The sequence below is a fragment of the Prionailurus bengalensis genome, chromosome E3 (genome assembly GCF_016509475.1).
Source record: "Prionailurus bengalensis isolate Pbe53 chromosome E3, Fcat_Pben_1.1_paternal_pri, whole genome shotgun sequence".
Taxonomy (NCBI): Eukaryota; Metazoa; Chordata; class Mammalia; order Carnivora; family Felidae; genus Prionailurus; species Prionailurus bengalensis.
The window spans coordinates 3,217,150-3,235,220 of record NC_057357.1 but is presented as its reverse complement, the minus strand read 5'-3'; the positions used below and the strand labels follow the sequence as shown (position 1 = coordinate 3,235,220).

Genomic DNA, 18,071 nt, shown 5'->3' with positions numbered 1-18,071 from the left:
CTCAACCGACTGAGCCACCCAGACACCCAAATACTGGGAGTTCGTCAAGAGTCACCAGTGGCCCTTTATCTTTTATCTTTGCTGTTCAGCACTGTTGCTGCAATGCTGGCTCAAAGTAAGTTCTGTGGAATGAAAGCTAGAGGCCTTGACCTCCAGTGGGTCAGTAAGTATTGAATCCTTAAGCCCCAAGAATTGGCCTTTAAGCCCCAAGAATCCCCTGCAAGCCCTTCTTTTGCATAACAGGGACATTGAAGACTTAAAAGGCCAGGGAGACCTTTACAAGTTGTTAACCTTCTGATGTCAGAGGGGAAATGGCCTGTGGCTTCTGAATACAGCCACAGGGATGTTGAGTTCCTACTCTGTACCAGACATAATTGGAGGGCCAGAGATTAAGACCTAGTCCCTGTCCTCAAGGAACTTACAGCTTAGCAGCAGAATACACACAACGAATTCTAATACGAATGATTCTTCTGCTATCACCCCTCAACAAATATTGGTTCCATTATAGGAGTGTAAAGAGGTCCACCATTTATGTCACTGGATTTTCCAAACTTAAAATAAAATGGGAGGAAGCCAGCGCACGGTTAAGATTGATGAGGCTTCTGTTACAGAGGCCAAGAGGAAAGCCTTGTAGCCTTCTTTTTTAAATAAATAAATAAATAAATAAATAAATAAATAAATAAATAAAAGGAATAGACAGAACATGACCCATCAAATGAGACATGAGGTAGGCAGAGATAGACGAATACACAAAGCCAGATTATATATCCCAATGCCAGGAGCCTAAATAATAAGATCACTCATATGGATGCTTGGCAGCGAAAGGAGATCTTAACAGAGCTGGCACCTGGGGAACTGGCGGCAGGGAGACAATTGATGACATGGGCTTTTAGGCCAAAAACTATGCCAGAAGGGGAGGGGAAGGGAGGATGGTAGGAGCAAAGGTACCTGGAAGCAGGGAAGACACAAGTAGCAGCCAGGCACCTGCACTCACCTGGTGAAGGACGTGCCAGGGAATCCTGGCCAGCGGAAATTCCATCCTGCGTCACAAAACACCTGCCCACACCATGGCACCCGGCTGGGGACGGCAAAGATAGACATTAACCAGTACTGGCAAGTGGCCAAATTAGTCTAGTATTGATGGAAACCTTTCATCACTGTGCACAGGTGGGTCCAATGTGGTATTGAACAGAAAGTAAAGGTCAGGTGGCTTTGAACATCAGTGTCTCTTTTTAATTTCAAACTTACAGAAAAGTTGAGAGAATAGTAACAAGGAACACACATGTACCTTTCCACTAGACTTTCCCTTTCCCTTTCTCTCTCTTCCTTTCCCTCCTCCTTCTCTCTCTCTCTGAACTTTCCTGTCCCCTCACCTCTGATTAATCATGCCTCGCCTCAGAATATGGACATTCTCCTATTTTTTTTTTATAAATTTTTTTTTCAACGTTTATTTATTTTTGGGACAGAGAGAGACAGAGCATGAACGGGGGAGGGGCAGAGAGAGAGGGAGACACAGGATCGGAAACAGGCTCCAGGCTCTGAGCCATCAGCCCTGAGCCTGACGCGGGGCTCGAACTCACAGACCGCGAGATCGTGACCTGGCTGAAGTCGGACGCTTAACCGACTGCGCCACCCAGGTGCCCCCTATTTTTTTTTTTAACAAGGAAACTCTCATTTGATCCGTACTGTACAGAGAGGTCCTTAAAGGAGGTATTGCTGGTCCACGTTATACTGATGATAACTCTGATACCGACCACACACCCATGAGCGTCAACATGACTGTAGTTGTCTGATACACGTTCCCACTTTGCTCCCCAAATGGATTTTGCAGCTGTGTTGTTCTATTTTCTTGTACCTGCACCAGGACGCAATCCAGGTGTCTGTGGCTCTTGCTTTCAGTCTGGAGCGTGCCCCACCCCTTTTCGCCTGCTTGGTTTTTGTGACATTGAATGTTGTGGAAGAGTCCAGGCCAGCTGTGCTTGTGAATGCCTCGCTTTCTGCATTCGCTGGGTGTTTACTCTTACCTACACTCAGGTTAAACACTCAGACAAGAACAAGGGGGATGTGGCCTTCCTGGTGCCTTGCATCGGGACACAGTGTCAGGTCATCACCACTACTGGTGATGTCAACTTTGACCGCTGGGTTAAGGTGGTGCAATAATCAAGTCCTTATAACGGGTGATGGACTGACTGACTCTCCTGCCACAGGTGGTTTAGGACCCTGGCCTTGACTAACCAACAGTCACTGGACCAGGAAGTCATGGAGGGAAGGCACCAAAAACATAGACAAAATAATAATAATAATAGCAATTCATTACTGAGCACTTACCGTCTATACGGCAAATGGCTGATGTTTTACATGGAGTGGCCCATCTAATCCCCATAACTACCCTGTGGTAGGTGCTATGGTCCATGTTTAACTGATGAGGCTCAGAGAGGGACAGTGATTTGCCCAGGGCCACACAGTGAGTTAGTGGCAGAATCAGGATTCAGGCAGGCATCTGACTGCAGATCCACATTTTAGCTGTCAGCATAGACCACTTCCTAGTCACAGAGCAAATTCTTTGTCTCCCGGGGCTTGGGGGAAGGATGTACCCAAGAGTTACCTTACCTGCTCACCTGCTCCCTTTAGAAAGACAACATGGTCAACAGTGGGTCTAGGAAAACATGAGGGAAGCATTTAAAAAGAATCAATGAGGGGGCACCTGAGTGGCTCAGTCAGTTAAGAGTCTGATTTGATTTCAGCTAAGCTCATGATCTCATGGTTTTGTGAGTTTGAGCCCCAGGTCAGGCTCTGTGCTAACAGTGTGGAGCATGTGTGAGATTCTCTCTTTCTCTCCCTCTCTCTCTCTCTCTCTCTCTCTGCTCCTCCGCCACTTGCTTTCTCTCTCTCTCAAAATAAAAAAATAAACTTAAAAAAAATCTTTTTTTTTTAAGAAAGAATCAATGAGTCTGTAAACACCAGAGCACTGTCTTAACATAACTTAACTGGATGAAAGTGCTGTGTTACAGAAAGACATGTAGACAGAGTTAATTACGTCATATTCACCTCCCAGGTCTGCTTTCTCATTTTCAAAATGGATGAGTGACACCGTTGGGCAGAGGCAGATCCTGGCTTTTATGGAATTTGACACTTATTCTATCTGGAGTGTACATGTTAAGAAAAAAAAAAGATTATTAATGAAATCAAGAACAAAGGTGAATATTTATTTATAATGTATTAACACTCACTACAAATTAACACTTTTGAAAAAACTGACAAATAAACACATAACAAAATCCAAGCCTTGGCGAGAAGCCCACGCAAGACTCTTGGAGCTTAGGCTCCATTAGTGTCCCTGAAGGTCCGCTGTGCTCTGGAGTCGTTCTCGATGTCTCCTGCAAAGTCTGGGGGCCCGCCCCTGGAAACAGATCCCAGTATGGCCGTGATTGCCAGCCTGTCACCCTTAAATAAGTCACGGTCATCTCCCGCCTCCACTGTTAGAATGGTCTCCCAGGTTCTGTTCCAGCTCCTTTACAAGTCTGTTCTCCACACACCTTCTGGAACATTCCTTCTTCTTCTTCTTTTTTTTTTTTTTGTTTAAAATTTTAAGTTTATTTATTTATTTTGAGAGAGACAGGGAGAGAGCACAAGCAGGGGAGAGGCAGAGAGAGAGAGGGAGACAGAGGATCCAAAGCAGGCTCTGTGCTGACAGCAGAGAGCCTGATGCAGGGCTCAAACTCATGAACCATGAGATAATGACCTGAGTCAAAGTCAGATGTTTCACCGACTGAGCCACCCAGGCACCCCCAAGAGATTCCTTCTCAAAAGGCCCCTGAGGTCATGCCACTCCCTGCTCTCAACCCTACAGTCACTCCCAGAACACTCAGCTCTGCCCTGTGCAATACGGGACCCACTAGCACGTGTTTCTTGAGCACTTGAAATGGGGCTTATGTGACTAAGGAAACCCGTTTTAATTTTAATGTAATTTAATTTAAGTTTAAAAACTGATGCTGAATTCAATTATTAGAAAACTTTTTTTTTTTCAACATTTATTTATTTTTGGGACAGAGAGAGACAGAGCATGAACGGGGGAGGGGCAGAGAGAGGGAGACACAAGAATCGGAAACAGGCTCCAGGCTCTGAGCCATCAGCCCAGAGCCCGACACGGGGCTCAAACTCACAGACCACGAGATCGTGACCTGGCTGAAGTTGGACGCTTAACCGACTGCGCCACCCAGGCGCCCCTTAGAAAAACTTTTAAGTACTTTTGGACAACCTGGCTATGTGAATCTACCTTTTCCACTGTAAACTTACGAAACCTAAATACTGATCAGGTATTCCCAATAAAAGTTCAGCACCTGGGAATGCCTGTTCAGTCAGTTAAGTGTCCAAATCTTGATTTTGACCCTGGTCGTGATCCCACAGTTGTGAGGTGGAGCCCCGCATCGATCCATACTCAGCACAGAGCCTGCTTGGGATTCTCTCTCTCTCTACCCTCTCCCTCTACCTGTCCCCTGCTGGCTCTCTCTGTAACAGCAACAAAAAATTCAGCACCTGAGTTACTTTTGCTGTAAGTACAAAATATATACCAGATTTTTGAAAAAAAAATGTATGAAAAAAATGACAAACATCTCATTAATTTTTACATTGATTGCATGTTAACATGTTAATATTGTGTATCTATTGGTTAAGTAATGTATATTATTAAAATAATTCCACCTGTTTCTTTTTTACTTTTTAAAACGTGACCATTGGAAATTTTTAAATTACATATGTGACCCATGCAGTATTTCCCCTGGACAGTAGTGACTTAGAGTAAACTCACATCAATGTCCTTCCTCCATGACCTGGTTCCAGTATCTCTCTGACCTTATGTCCTAAGACTTTCTTCATGACTACCAGGTACAGCTGTCCAGGTTGTGTCCTACGCAATGATGGCTGGTGGTGATTAGTCTACCTGGAAGACATACCTTCTTCTAATTAACACAAAGTTTGCCCATCACTTTCATGCCATCCGGATGGCCTTGCTTTCTCAGATTGTGCCAATCTTATTCCTGCTTCAGGGTCTTTGGACTTGTCCTGGAAAGCTCTTTCCTTTGGGATACTCCCTGAGTGAATTAAGGCCACTGGTTTAATGTCAGCTCTGCAGAAGGGCCTTCCATGATCACCTAGGAACACCTTGTCTGAAATGGCACCCAACCGCACAGCCACTCTTTGACTTGATCTGTTTGGTCTTCATAGATTTACCACCACCTCTGTAAACACACAATATATACTCACAGTTTGTTCATTTCTCACGCCGGAAAGTAAGTCATGAGAGTGGGAGCTTTGTCTTATTCACCAGTGTATCCCCAGTGCCAAGAACAGTGACAGGCACATAGAAGGTCTGTTGACTCCCTGTCTCAAAACATGGCTGACAGCACTTCAGAAGACCCAAGATACAGAAGTGCTCTGAAAGTAGTTTGGATCATTGAGAGACAAAAAAAAAAAAAAAAAAAAAAAAAAAAAAAAAAAGGAGAGGAGCTTGTTCAAACAGCAGTAGAGAATTCTCTGAATACAGCCAGACACAATGTGGTCCCCCAGATTTTGTTGTGTAGTTTACAAGAGACTCTGAAACCAATCCCATGAGAGTAGACCTTTTAATGATATTAATGAGGAAAGACATCTAGAGGCTCAGTAGGAAACTCATTTGGGGAGCTAAATTAATCTGGACACATTGGTTGCAATTAACAGGACCCCAACACACATTAGCTCAAGGGAAAAAGAAGGACTCATTGACTTGTAACTGGAAAGGCAGGTGATGCCGCTGGCTCTGGAGACCACAGAAACTGAGCGCTAGGGGTGGCAACCTCCTGCTCATGCCCTGCTTCCCGATTCCTCCCTGTTTCCCGACTCTCGTTCTCTGTGTTTATTGCCATCACTCTCACCTGCTTCAAACAGATCTTTTCCATTGGAGAGGTCGGGAAGACGCTTAGTTGCTCTGGATTGCCTGTATGAGTAGAAATGTCTCCTCCACAGGCTCTTGTTGAAAAATTTCAGGAAAGGGTTCTTGTTGACCCATTGCTGGACCCATCACTGGGTCCAAGGGGATTGTGTATTGTGATTGGTGACCCCGGCACAACCACCATGATGGAGTGTGAGGGGAGCAGTTCCCTAAAGGGAGAGAAAGCAGTGCTGACCCAACAAGCTCCCCAGATGGGCAGTGGTGGGACCAGGGCATCAGCACAGGTCAGTCTGACTCTGAAGCTAATACTTCAGTCACTAAGCAACACAACTCCCTGATCACAGACGAGGTCAGCGTCCTGCCAGGAGAGCACACACCACCAACCCAGTTGCTCACTCCACTTTTGAAAAGGATAGTATGACTAATAGATGTTCTCTACAGGGGAAAGGATGAAAAGAAAACAGTTAACGGATTGAATGGACTTCTAGCCTCAGTCTACAGAGGCTGTTAGAACGGCTTCTACAGCAGACAGGTACTAGATCAAACCATGGTCAATACAAGGATGTTCTAAGCCAGATTGGAAAGAAGTAAGTGCAGATAAATCACTGCAAGCAGATGGCATCCACCTGAGAGCACAGCGGGAACTCAAGGATGAAATTGGGATGGTTGGCTGGCAGGAGTGTGGGACCTGTCAGTGCAAATGGCTGCTGTGCTGGAGAGGATGTCGGCTCACAGATGTGACCCCGGCCAGAAGAGCGCCCCGGCAGGGCCTGGGGAATTACAGCACAGATGACCCAGCTCTCAGCCTCCATCTGGACCAAGCTGGTGGCAACTGGAATAAAGAAGAGAAGGCCGTGGACTTAAAAATAACCCATGGGGCAAGGAATGAGTGGGGTGTGGGAGTAAGAGCAGCCACCCAGGTGCTGCCCAGAGCAGTCACACCTGACAGCCGTCCTGGAGTCCTCCGAGGCCCGAGAGGGTGAGTCAGCATGTGTACAAAGGGAGACCGATGGTTCCCATTCCCACGGGTAATGCACGGCAAGCAGCCCATACGTCCGGGAGAGAGTAGGTTTTCCTAGCCATGCTGTCCTGGCTCTAACCCCAGCTCCGCCAGTTCAGACTGGGAAAGCTCACACTGGTTGCACAACTTGCCTGAGCCTGTAAAATGAGAATAATCACACCTCACCTGAAAGGCAGTGTTGAAGATTAAAAATGATAAGGAAAGCACCTGGCAGGCAGTAATAAATGGTAGCTTGTATTACGCACCACAGCTGGACCGGAGGTCTCCCCAGCTGAGTTCTACGCACCCTACAGCCACTTTGCAGGGTCTTTGAGGAGGTCGGGAGTAAGACTCCAGGCTCCCTTACCTGTTCTTCCCAAACAGCTCTGCTTATATTTATTTTCTACAGAAGATTCCCTTTGAGAAAATGTGTGTCATGGTGTGGTCCTCTGTCCCCTTGCCTCCCATCCCATCCTCATTGCTTACGGGGTTGCTGAACACAACTGATGATAGTTCTACATAATATTAATGCAAGTTCAGTCACTTCTGGAAATGTACTGTGTCAAAAACTCTGAATCATCTGCACCTTCAGTGCAGTGGCTGAGAACATAAGCTTTGGAGGCAGACTGTCTGGGTCTAAATCCTAGCTCTGCCTTTACTGGCTGTGTCACTTAAGCAAGTTATTTAATGGCTCTGGGCCTCAGTTTCCTCACGTGTCAAATGCGAGATTGATTATGATAATGATACTTGGCTCATAAGGATGTCCTAAGAATTGAATGAGTTAATACGTGCAAACTGCTATGATGTTGCCTTGATAGTACAAACTGCTGCTGTCATCATCACCACCACTACCACCATCACCACTATCTTCATCATCATCATCACCACCATCACCATCATCACCTTCATTACCATCACCCCCACCATCATCTTCATTATCACCATCTTCACCATCATCACCATCGTCACCATCACCATCATCACCAATATCTTCATCATCATCACCACCATCATCACCATCAGAACCACCACGGCCGCCACCATCACCACCATCAATGTTATCTTCACCATCATCACCATCATCATCATCACTATCATCACCATCATCACCATCAGAACCACCATCCTCGTCACCACGGCCGCCACCATCACCACCATCAACGTTATCTTCATCATCATCACCACCATCATCATCACTATCATCACCACCACCATCATCATCACCCCCACCTCCATCATCATCACCATCACCATCATCACCATCATCTTCATTATCTTCATCATCACCACCACCATCACAACCATCACCATTATCTTCAATGTCATTATCACCACCACCATCATCATCATCACGATCATCACCACCGTCATCATCACCAGCACCACAATCCTTATCATCACCACCATCATCAACTTCATCACCATCACAACCACCACCATCCCCATCATCACCACTACCATTATCTTTATCATCATCACCACCACCATCACGGCCACCACCATCATTATCACCACCACCACCATCACAACCACTATCCCCACCACCATAATCACCACCACCACCACTATCATTTTATTATCACCATCATCACCATCACCACCATCGTCTTCATCACCATCACCAGTGTCATCCATATCACCATCATCTTCACCACCATCATCATCATCTTTTAATGTAGTTTATTTATTTATTTTTAATGTTTATTTATTTTTGAGAGAGAGAGAGAGAGAGAGAGAGAGAGAGCATGAGCAGGGGAGGGGCAGAGAGAAAGGGAGACACAGAATCTGAAGCAGGCTCCAGGCTCTGAGCTGTCAGCAGAGCCCAATGCAGGGCTCAAACCCAAGAGCCGTGAAATCATGAACCGAGCTGAAGTTGCATGCCTAACCAACTGAGCCACCAAGTGCCCCCATCATCATCATCTTTATCACTCTACCCACAGAAAATTGTGATGCTCTCCTCTGCCCTCCAAGATAGAACAAAGAGCAGCAGTTTCCCTGGATTTGACTGTGCAGGGAGCCAGAGGCTGGATACAGGACCCTGCAGTGGAGACTGAGTTGAAAGGGGAGGCTGGAGGGTGGCCTGTGAAAAGTGGGCTCCCCTTTAGCCTATATCTGAGGCTGATTCTATAAGGACTGAAAGCAATCCAGGCAGGCAAGGGCTGTTTTCTGTGTTGCACTGTTCCCTGGGCTCCTTGTTGTTGTTGATAACCAGATATTCACTGATTGGGTACCTTCTCTACTCTTGATGTACCCATTCACACCCTTCTAGGTATCTGGCAATGGCACAAGAGTGGAGTAACTAAGAGGTTCACAGCCACAGAAGGTTTGAAAAACACCTACTCACAAGATTTCAAGGAGTTTTATTCACTAAAGGCCTTTTGAAATAATTGAGCCACTGACCAACGGAGATGCGGGTTGTCTGACACAGTTGGGGAATGATAGGGAGCAAGGAACAAACATTAATGATAAGGGGACAGAGGCAGTTCTCCAAAGGGAGGCGCAAAGAGCAAGACTCCCGAAAGATCAGTGCCAGCCCCAGTTTTATTTAATATTCTTTCACAAGAGCTGAAGGAAGTGGGGGGCAGGTACACAGAAAGCCCAGGGTTGGCAGATAAAAGGACAGGGATGGGAAATTGATGACAGGGAGCCAGGAAGATCTTAAGACTCCGTGCAGGTGGGCACGAAGGAGGGAAATGAGATCAAATGTGAGCAAGTTCAAGGTGATAAACTTCATAAAATGGGAGCCCTTGGAGATTGCCCCCAGAATGCTGCTTCAGCAAAGTCACCGTGCTCCAGACATCACTGAGAACAACGAGAAAGGGGGGGAGGGAAGGCTGTCCATCACTGACACATTGTCTTCATTTACACACTTCCCCTCCTCACTCCCTGTGTTTGGGAGATGTTCTGAGCTCTAGCTCGGCAAGGCACAGTGATGCCAAGTCTGGGAACAGCTGAACTGGGGGACTGGGTCAAGGAGGGAGCCTGCTATCTGCTGAGTGGGCCATCTGGCTTGTTCAAGTGCTAATGGTCTTGCTACCTTCCAGAGGCTGACCTACAGAGAGGATAAAAGCCATAATGTTGCTATCACTTCCCGAGATGCCCTATCAACTCAAGTGGTAGATGGCCATGTTATTCTCTCCAGAATGCTTGTGTGTAATCAGTGATCTCCCGGCCCCAGTGGAAAGATTTGTGAGCCACAAATCCTTAAGGAAGAGCTGTCTACAAGCTACTTCCTATTTCTTGTGCCCTGTAGTTCAGTACCCAGTGTCAATTTCCCTGTTGTTTAGATATCCAGTGTGAGCTCATTGCGTGAATGGCCCGAGAGAACTCTCCGACCAGCTGGCTCTCCCAAATGAGCTCATTCTGCCTTTTTCACTCCTCTGTTTTCTTCCATAAGGCTGAGTGCGAGAGCAAAGGAGGGTTGGCTTTTAAACAGTATTATGTGTCATCTAAATAAATACATTTCACTGGGGAAAACATGCTAAATATGATATTCCCATGAGTCACAAAACAGCTGTGCTGGCTTTGCAGCCTCAACCTACTCCCCCATCAGTCCTGATGACTGGAGAAGAATGAAAGAGTCACATTTCAGAATGAGTGATCCCCGGAGAAGCAGGGAGTGGTCACCTCCTGCCATTCTAAGGACGCCTTATGAACTGCTATAGAAAGCATATGAAGAATAGCACCCAAATAAAATGTGATGAGGGTCCATGGAGCTCAATAGAGATTTGGAGCTCATGGACAAGAAGAGAGAGGGGCAGAGGGAGTTCTACAAAGCATAATGATCTCATCTCCCTTTGCTCTGATTCCTATTATGATTTGGAAAAATAAATCAAAGCCCACATGCCTTCCGCCCATCTGCCCCCACCACCGTCAGGTCCAAGGGATCTTGAGTTCACAAACAAATGGGCTGCTACCTGCAAAGCCACTTTGCAAAAGGCAGAGTGCTATTGGCAGAGCTTACTTGTCATTACTGTCATATAAATGACCATTTAGGTTTGCATCTCTCTCCGTAGAGTTGGTGTGATAGTGTGGGGACACAGGAGGAGGGCTTTAGGGTAAAGTCAACCCCTAGATTTCTTAAAATGTCAGAGGGTCTTTAAGGGTGCCTTTGGCTGTGGCCGTATTGGGTGCGTTCAAAATTCAGGAGGCATGAAAAAAAAAAAAAGAGGATTTCATTTTACTCTCCCCAAATGGCAATTTAGTTCTGCATTTCCCTAACCTAATTAATGGGAGGCCACCCATGTCACTGTGGCGGAAGGCTCGCTGTGACATTACCATGGTTTCCTGCCGTACTCCGCAAAGGTAAGATTGTCTATTTTCTTGAGACTCTTTTTTCAAGAACATTTGAGACTTCCCCCAGGAGAGAGCCAACAGGCAAAAGGTATAAGGATATTACCCTCAACTGTTTAGAGAGTTTTGAGGGAGATTATCCTAACAGGGGCTGTCACCTTCAAATCTTAATCCTTTTGGACCCTACAAACAGCTTACCAGGCTCCCTTTACTCACATCTGAGAACGCCTCTGGCAAAGGTAGACTGAGGACATTTCAGAGGGAATGAGCAATAAAGAGACCAGGTCTAAGATGCCAAGAAACCCTCCGTGGTCCAGCTCTCCCCACAGCCCTGGCTTTGATTTTTGATGTTCATTCCAGCTGCTCATGAATCTCTGAAGCGCGTCAGCCCTGATCCAGCGCTGAGAATTATATGTGGAATGTAGTCTTCTAATAAAAAAAAAATCTGAAATTAAATCCTTGTGTCCTTTGATAGTATCGTTCAAAAGCAAAATTGCCTGCTCAATTATCCAGACAGTACTTTTTGCCTAGGCAGAGAAAAATGACACACAACAAAGCTAATATATTTAATATTATATTTTCAGAGGCACATACCCTAGAATATCTTGGTTAGTGTAATTAATTTCATTGAGTTGTGCCTACCAAGAATTTTTTTTAAAATTACAGTGCTATCTGAATAGGTGTTACGATTATAGTAAGCCAACATTTTTTTAAAACAAAAAACTCATATTTGTTGTCAAGCGATAGGGAGAAATTGAAAAAGGGATACAAATGTTACTGTGAAGGCTTGAACAACCACAATTTACTGCAAAGAGATAAAAACCACACACCTCAGCCATATTATCACCATAATTGTGTGTCGTTTACTCATCTTGTGAAATAAACGGATCATGAAATGTGAGAGCACGTTTCAAAACATACATAGGAGGTGTTAGAGTGATTTTGCGTAGGCTGCCTGACTTAATTGTAAATTGTTTTTCTTTCAGTGGGAAGTGAGAAGGTATTAATTAGTCGTGATTTCGACAAGATTGAAAGTCCATGGACTTTGGCTCCAAGAGAACTGTGCAAAGGTGCTCCTGCATCCTTCAGAGGCTTTTTTTGTTTGTTTGTTTTTTGATTGTTTTTTGGTTTTTGGTTTTTTTTTTTTTTTAGGGATTAACGGCATTTAGTTGTTTGCTAATCCCCAGTGTGGGCACCCTGGAAGATCCAGGATTTGATAAACATACGAGTGGCTCAGATTTTAACAAGGAACATTTCTCCTCTCACTGCAGGTAGCAAAGGGGAAAGCTAAGCCACACTGTGTGGCCCCAGGGAGCTGCAGACAGAGGATTAGGGCAGCAGCCACTGCACCAGCTGTCTTCCCACAACTTGAGAGGCTCTGGCACCACATCGAAATCTCGCTCAACACTCCTTCCCTTCCTTCCCAGTGACTTGTTCTGTGCCTCTTCCACCAACACGTTTTTATTCTTGGCAGCCAAAATAATTTATTGGTTTCCACTGTTCTCCTTGGCTGAATTCTCAAGTACACCGCCTCCCCCCTCCCTGGACAGACTGTCTATAATTCAGCTGGCATCTCATCAGCACCTTACTGATCTTCCATTATTCCCTTCTCCAGAGTCGTGATTCTTTCTTCCTTCTCGGATCGAAGGGGAATCACAAGCACATGGACACCGTCCACTTGGGATTCCACCGAAGTGGGATTGCACTCTACCACATTTCCGCTTCCTTGCTGAAATAAGCAAAATATCTCCTTCGCAATGGATAGCGAATCAGCTTCACTAAGGCAACAAAACTGCCCATCACGGTCCCTCATTTTCCACTCGCAGCGTGACTATGAATGGTGTCCTCACCAGATGCCTTTTCTGAGCTTTGCGTGTCCTATTTGACCTGGATAATTAGTGTCATCCTCTTGTTTATGCAAAAACAAAGCCATTGTGACATAGGTTCTCTAAGTAGGTTGGGAATGGGGCCCAGACGTGTGGACCATGGGTTCTGGCGGTCAAATTCAGACCGTCATCTTTGACAATCCATCTTTCCAGGGAAACCAATGGAAATACACGTAACTTTGATGAGCCTCACCACTGCGGACATAACAAAGTGATAACATGGAAGCGGAAATGACCCATATAAAACAGATGTCGAATTGCACTGTGCTCTGCATAATGGGCGTGTGCTTCACGCCACTCTCTCTTATTCTTGTAGTTTGGACCACAGACTTCCATCAGTCCATTACTTTCAATGATGGATTCCAGGGAACAGCCAGTGGGAGCATTCGGCTGCCCTGGAACAAGGGTCCGCCTTGCAGCCTCCACACATCAGGGAGCGGGTGGAGGGAGCACAGCTCACCCTCACTCAACACCCGGGGAACAAAGCACACGTTAGGAGACTCCAGAGTGCCTTCCTCCTCCTCATCCAGCTGCAGGACCCACCAGCGTGCGTTGGGAACATATCACATCTCGGCATTTTGCTCCATAAGTTAACATTTTTTGGCAAACCCAACATGAAGGAGTTAACTTTTAAAAACACCGGCACCCAGCGAGGGACTGGAACAGGGCACTGAAGAGAGACAAACCTGGGACACATGTCTAAAAATAATACCTACATCTCCCTTTGCAACTTTAATTATTTTTACACCCCTGGTGAGCTGTCTGAGGGCTGAGGCGGGAAGACTGTCCCAAGCCTCTCCGCAATCCCTGACACTTGGTTGTTACTTTATTTAAAGCAGACATCAGGCGAGGGAAATGGGAGACTGAGGGTCAGGAGGGAGTTGGGGAGCATTGTCAAAGCCACCTACACTGTGGGCGGGACATCAGCTCCCTCAACAGCCTCGGGTAGAGGATTCTGAAAACCATCCAAAATTCAGCTCCCTCCCCACTGCTTTGCAGGGCTCAGGAAGGAAAAGACACTCTTCTCAACGTTGAGTGTAGAGCCCTTGCCTTCCAACTGGGTCAGCACCACAGTGGTGGAGAAGACAGCACCTCAGGATGAACCACAGTGACATACTATGGGGACAATGAAACCAGTCATTAAAGAGAATATGCTGTAGGAGGCTGCATGGCTCCTTCGTACAATAGTCAAAAACAAACACAATTCATTTATGGTGATGGAAGTCGCAATGGTGGTTATTCTTTGTGAACGCTATCATCGAGAGGTGACTCAAGAGAAGCTTCTGCAGTGCTGGCTTCTATATCGTGCTCTGGATTTATGTGCTTTGTAAAGATTTATCAAGTTGTACACTTGAGATGTGTGAATTCACTATATGTAAGTTACACCTCATTAGTTATGCCTTTTCAAGGCTTCTCTCTCCCATAAACTATGAAAAATGTCAAACATATAGAAATGTATAGGGAACGATAGCTTAAACTCTGAGTACTCATGATTTAACTTTAAAAATATTTTCCTTCAAATCTTTTTTATTTTTTATTTTTGGAGAAATAAAGCATCATCGGGACAACTGAAATCCTTGATGTATCTGTTTCTGATCCCACTACCCGCCTTCCCTCTCCACGGGATAATCACCATCCTGCATTCAATGTTTTTCATACCCATTCATGTTTTTACATCCTCCCAACATAAGTATTTTGTGTAGCCATAAAAGATACACGGGGTTGTTTTGTAGGCTTTTAAACTTTATATAAATGGTATCATACAGTTTGAGTCATTTTGCAAGTTTCTTTTTCAAGCAAGAGATTTTTGTTTTGAAGCTTAGCTATATGGATCCACGTGCCTCTGTTGTCCTCATTTTAACCACTATGTAGTACTCTGCTGTGAATGTAATTGCAAGTTATTTCTCCCTTCTCCTAAAGATAGACATTTAAGTTGATGGCAAAGACTGCTGGTTGCTTCCCAAACCCTCTCCCCCTTCCTCAGCAACAGACCTCAGGTTATTCAGAGTAGCAACATGGCCAGTTGAAAAGACACCTTTCCTCACCTTTCTTGTTCCCAGATGTGGCTACATCTATATTCTGGCCACAATAAAATAAGCAGGGATTCCTGGGTGGGACCAAAGAGGGTCGGATTGTGACATGCCCTTTTCTTCCTCTTCTCTTTTCCCTCTTCTTGTTCCTTGGAATGTGGATTTTATAGCTGGGGCTCCAGGAACCGTCTTAAACCTTGGCTTGGGAAATTCCTTGAGAAATCCTTTTGGGATTGAATTCAGTTTGTAAATTAATTGGACGAGAATCCGTACCTTTATTAAACTGAAAATTCCTAAAGCTTGTATGTGATCGATCCATGCATTAAAACAAAATAAAACAAAACACCTCTGGTCTTGTTTCATGCTTTTCTTCATAAAGTTTTTAAAACTTTGGTATGTTCACAATTGGTCTAAATACTTTTGGTTGTTGTAGTTTTCTTCTAACATGCTTGTGTGTCTTTTCCTTATATTACGTTTTCTACCTGGTTTCTATCGTTCTAGAGGAATGCTACTGGTTTTGCATCTTGATTTTACATCCAGAATATTGCTGATCTCTTATCAGCATAGGATCTAAATTTCCTGATTTGCTCAGGACAGTCATGGTTTTCTTTTTTTTTTTTTTAATTTTTTTTTTCAACGTTTATTTACTTTTGGGACAGAGAGAGACAGAGCATGAACGGGGGAGGGGCAGAGAGAGAGGGAGACACAGAATCGGAAACAGGCTCCAGGCTCTGAGCCATCAGCCCAGAGCCCGACGCGGGGCTCGAACTCCCAGACCACGAGATCGTGACCTGACTGAAGTCGGACGCTTAACCGACTGCGCCACCCAGGCGCCCCAGTCATGGTTTTCAACCTGTTGATCTGGCATCCCACTTGGTCTGGCAATCATCCAAGTTCCTCATTTCTGATGAAGTGATATTTCTAGCAATTGCATTTAAATGGACCACAGTGGATTGGCAAACCTCAGCTTTGTAACTCCAGCTTCTGAAATGGTGTCACCCAAGTCTCATGTGAGACATCTTGGTCTTTGTGCAGTAAACAAATTTCTCAATTGAACACATGGCTTAATGTGAAGGATGACCAGTGATAACCTCGCTTTCTTTTCCTGACTCTTTCTACGTGCAAGGTAACCGACACCTCCCTTTATAGGCCAGCAAGCAAGGCACTGGCCTGAACCCTATTTGTGGCATCATGAGAATTTGGTTTCGCCATCGTAATTATGTTAAATTTATAGTTTTCCCTCTTTTTCTAGTCTCTATAATAGCTTTTATAAGATGGGGCTCTCTCTATTCAATGAAGTTTTGTAAGAATTCATCTGTAAAACAGAATCAGCACCTTTTGTCTGTGTGTTTGGGGGTGGGAGTGTGGGATTGATGTCGAGGGTATTTTCCATTGCTGGCTCAATTTCTTTAATGGTTGTTGGTGTATTTAGGAGTTTTAAAGCCTTCTTGAGTCATTGTTGGAAGTCTATATTTTTCTAGAAAATCATTCACTTTATCTAAGTTTTCAAGTTTGTTGACATAAAGTTGTTCATTTATCTGCCTTATTTTCTTTTCTTTTATTCCAATTAAAAAAAAATTCAACTGTATGCCCATTTGTATCTATTTCTATCATTCTTTATTTACCTTTTTTCCCTCATTTTTTTTCTTTTAGAAACTGTTTAATTTCTGCCAACCTTATTTCCATTTTGTTTGCCTTTCTGGAAGAACAGCTTAAAACCACTCACCAGTTGTTCCTACCCATTCAGTGGCCTGAGCGGTGGGAGCTGCAGACCTGAGCACTCCAGCCTTCAGTAGGGAGCTGCCATAGGGCACCTGCCCACCTTCTGATGAGTCTATGACTTCAGGTTGAGGAACAGTGAACTTAGGAGCTGGTGAAGCCCATTCACCCTGATATTCCTCTTTGGTCACAGCCTTTTTCAGTAGCAGCCTGCTCTTCCTTTTCAATGTCTTCAGGATCTCTGCAGAAGTAGAGATCAAATATGACCTCCCATGGGTGTTCATTGGAAATGGTGCCATGCATGTGCAGAACTTCCTGGGGCCAGCATCCACCACATCAGACCTACTGAGCATGCTCCCTTGTTGTTGCAAGGGATGGCGATCTTCGCACAGTGCAGAGCAGAGTCTTTGTTACACAGAGCGATGGTAGACAGGTTAACATAAGATGCTTCCGTGAGAGGCTGGTGGTCAGCACTGGGATCAGTAACCACCAGAGGATCTTGGCTCCCAGAAGGCTGTCTGGATGCAATTAGCAAAGGTTCCAGGAGCAAAGTGGCTGGCAATAGGAGTGGCTCCAGTAGCAGGGGACACTGCAGCCCAGCTCACTGGCCAGTACCCCTGGATGATATGACACTGACATCAACCGGGTTTTCAATGGCAACAATGGCACCAGCTGCCAGCAGAAAAGTCTCTCAGGTTCTCTTCAGATTTATGTTGTAGACACCATCACTTTTCCTTTGTAGATGTACTGTTCCATTTGGAAGTCAAGGTTGATGCCACCTAAGTGGGTTCCTGCTGCAAAGAATTTGAGGACATCCTCCTCCTTCATTTGCAGGACATCAAGGGCTCTGGATCTTGTGACGGTTTCCCTTTAAGTTATGACAGGAATGCAGAACAATACCGTATGGACCCCTCTGTGGGTGGACTGAAAGGTTCCATCTATTTTTAAATCTTGCTAAAGGCTTGTCTATTTTATTTGTTTGATTTAAAAGCCAGTTTTTGTTATTTTGTAATATTATTTTCCTTTATCCTGCTTTTCTATTTCACTCATTTTCATGAATTGTAATTTTTTTCTCTGTTAAGACAAAAAAAGTAGCATTTTAACATAAGCAATAGTTCATTGCATTTGCCAGTATATTTCATGAATTTTTGTGTTGTTTCTTGTTTTTCATGCCTTTCTTCCTTGTCCACTTCCCTCTGACATTGAGTATCTGGCAG

General features: G+C 44.9%; 1 pseudogene; it reads right to left on the bottom strand.

Annotated features, from left to right (window-relative positions):
• Positions 1 to 15,973: 15,973 nt before the first annotated feature.
• On the bottom strand, positions 15,974 to 17,819 carry LOC122472083 (annotated as a pseudogene).
• Between the last annotated feature and the right edge of the window lie 252 nt (positions 17,820 to 18,071).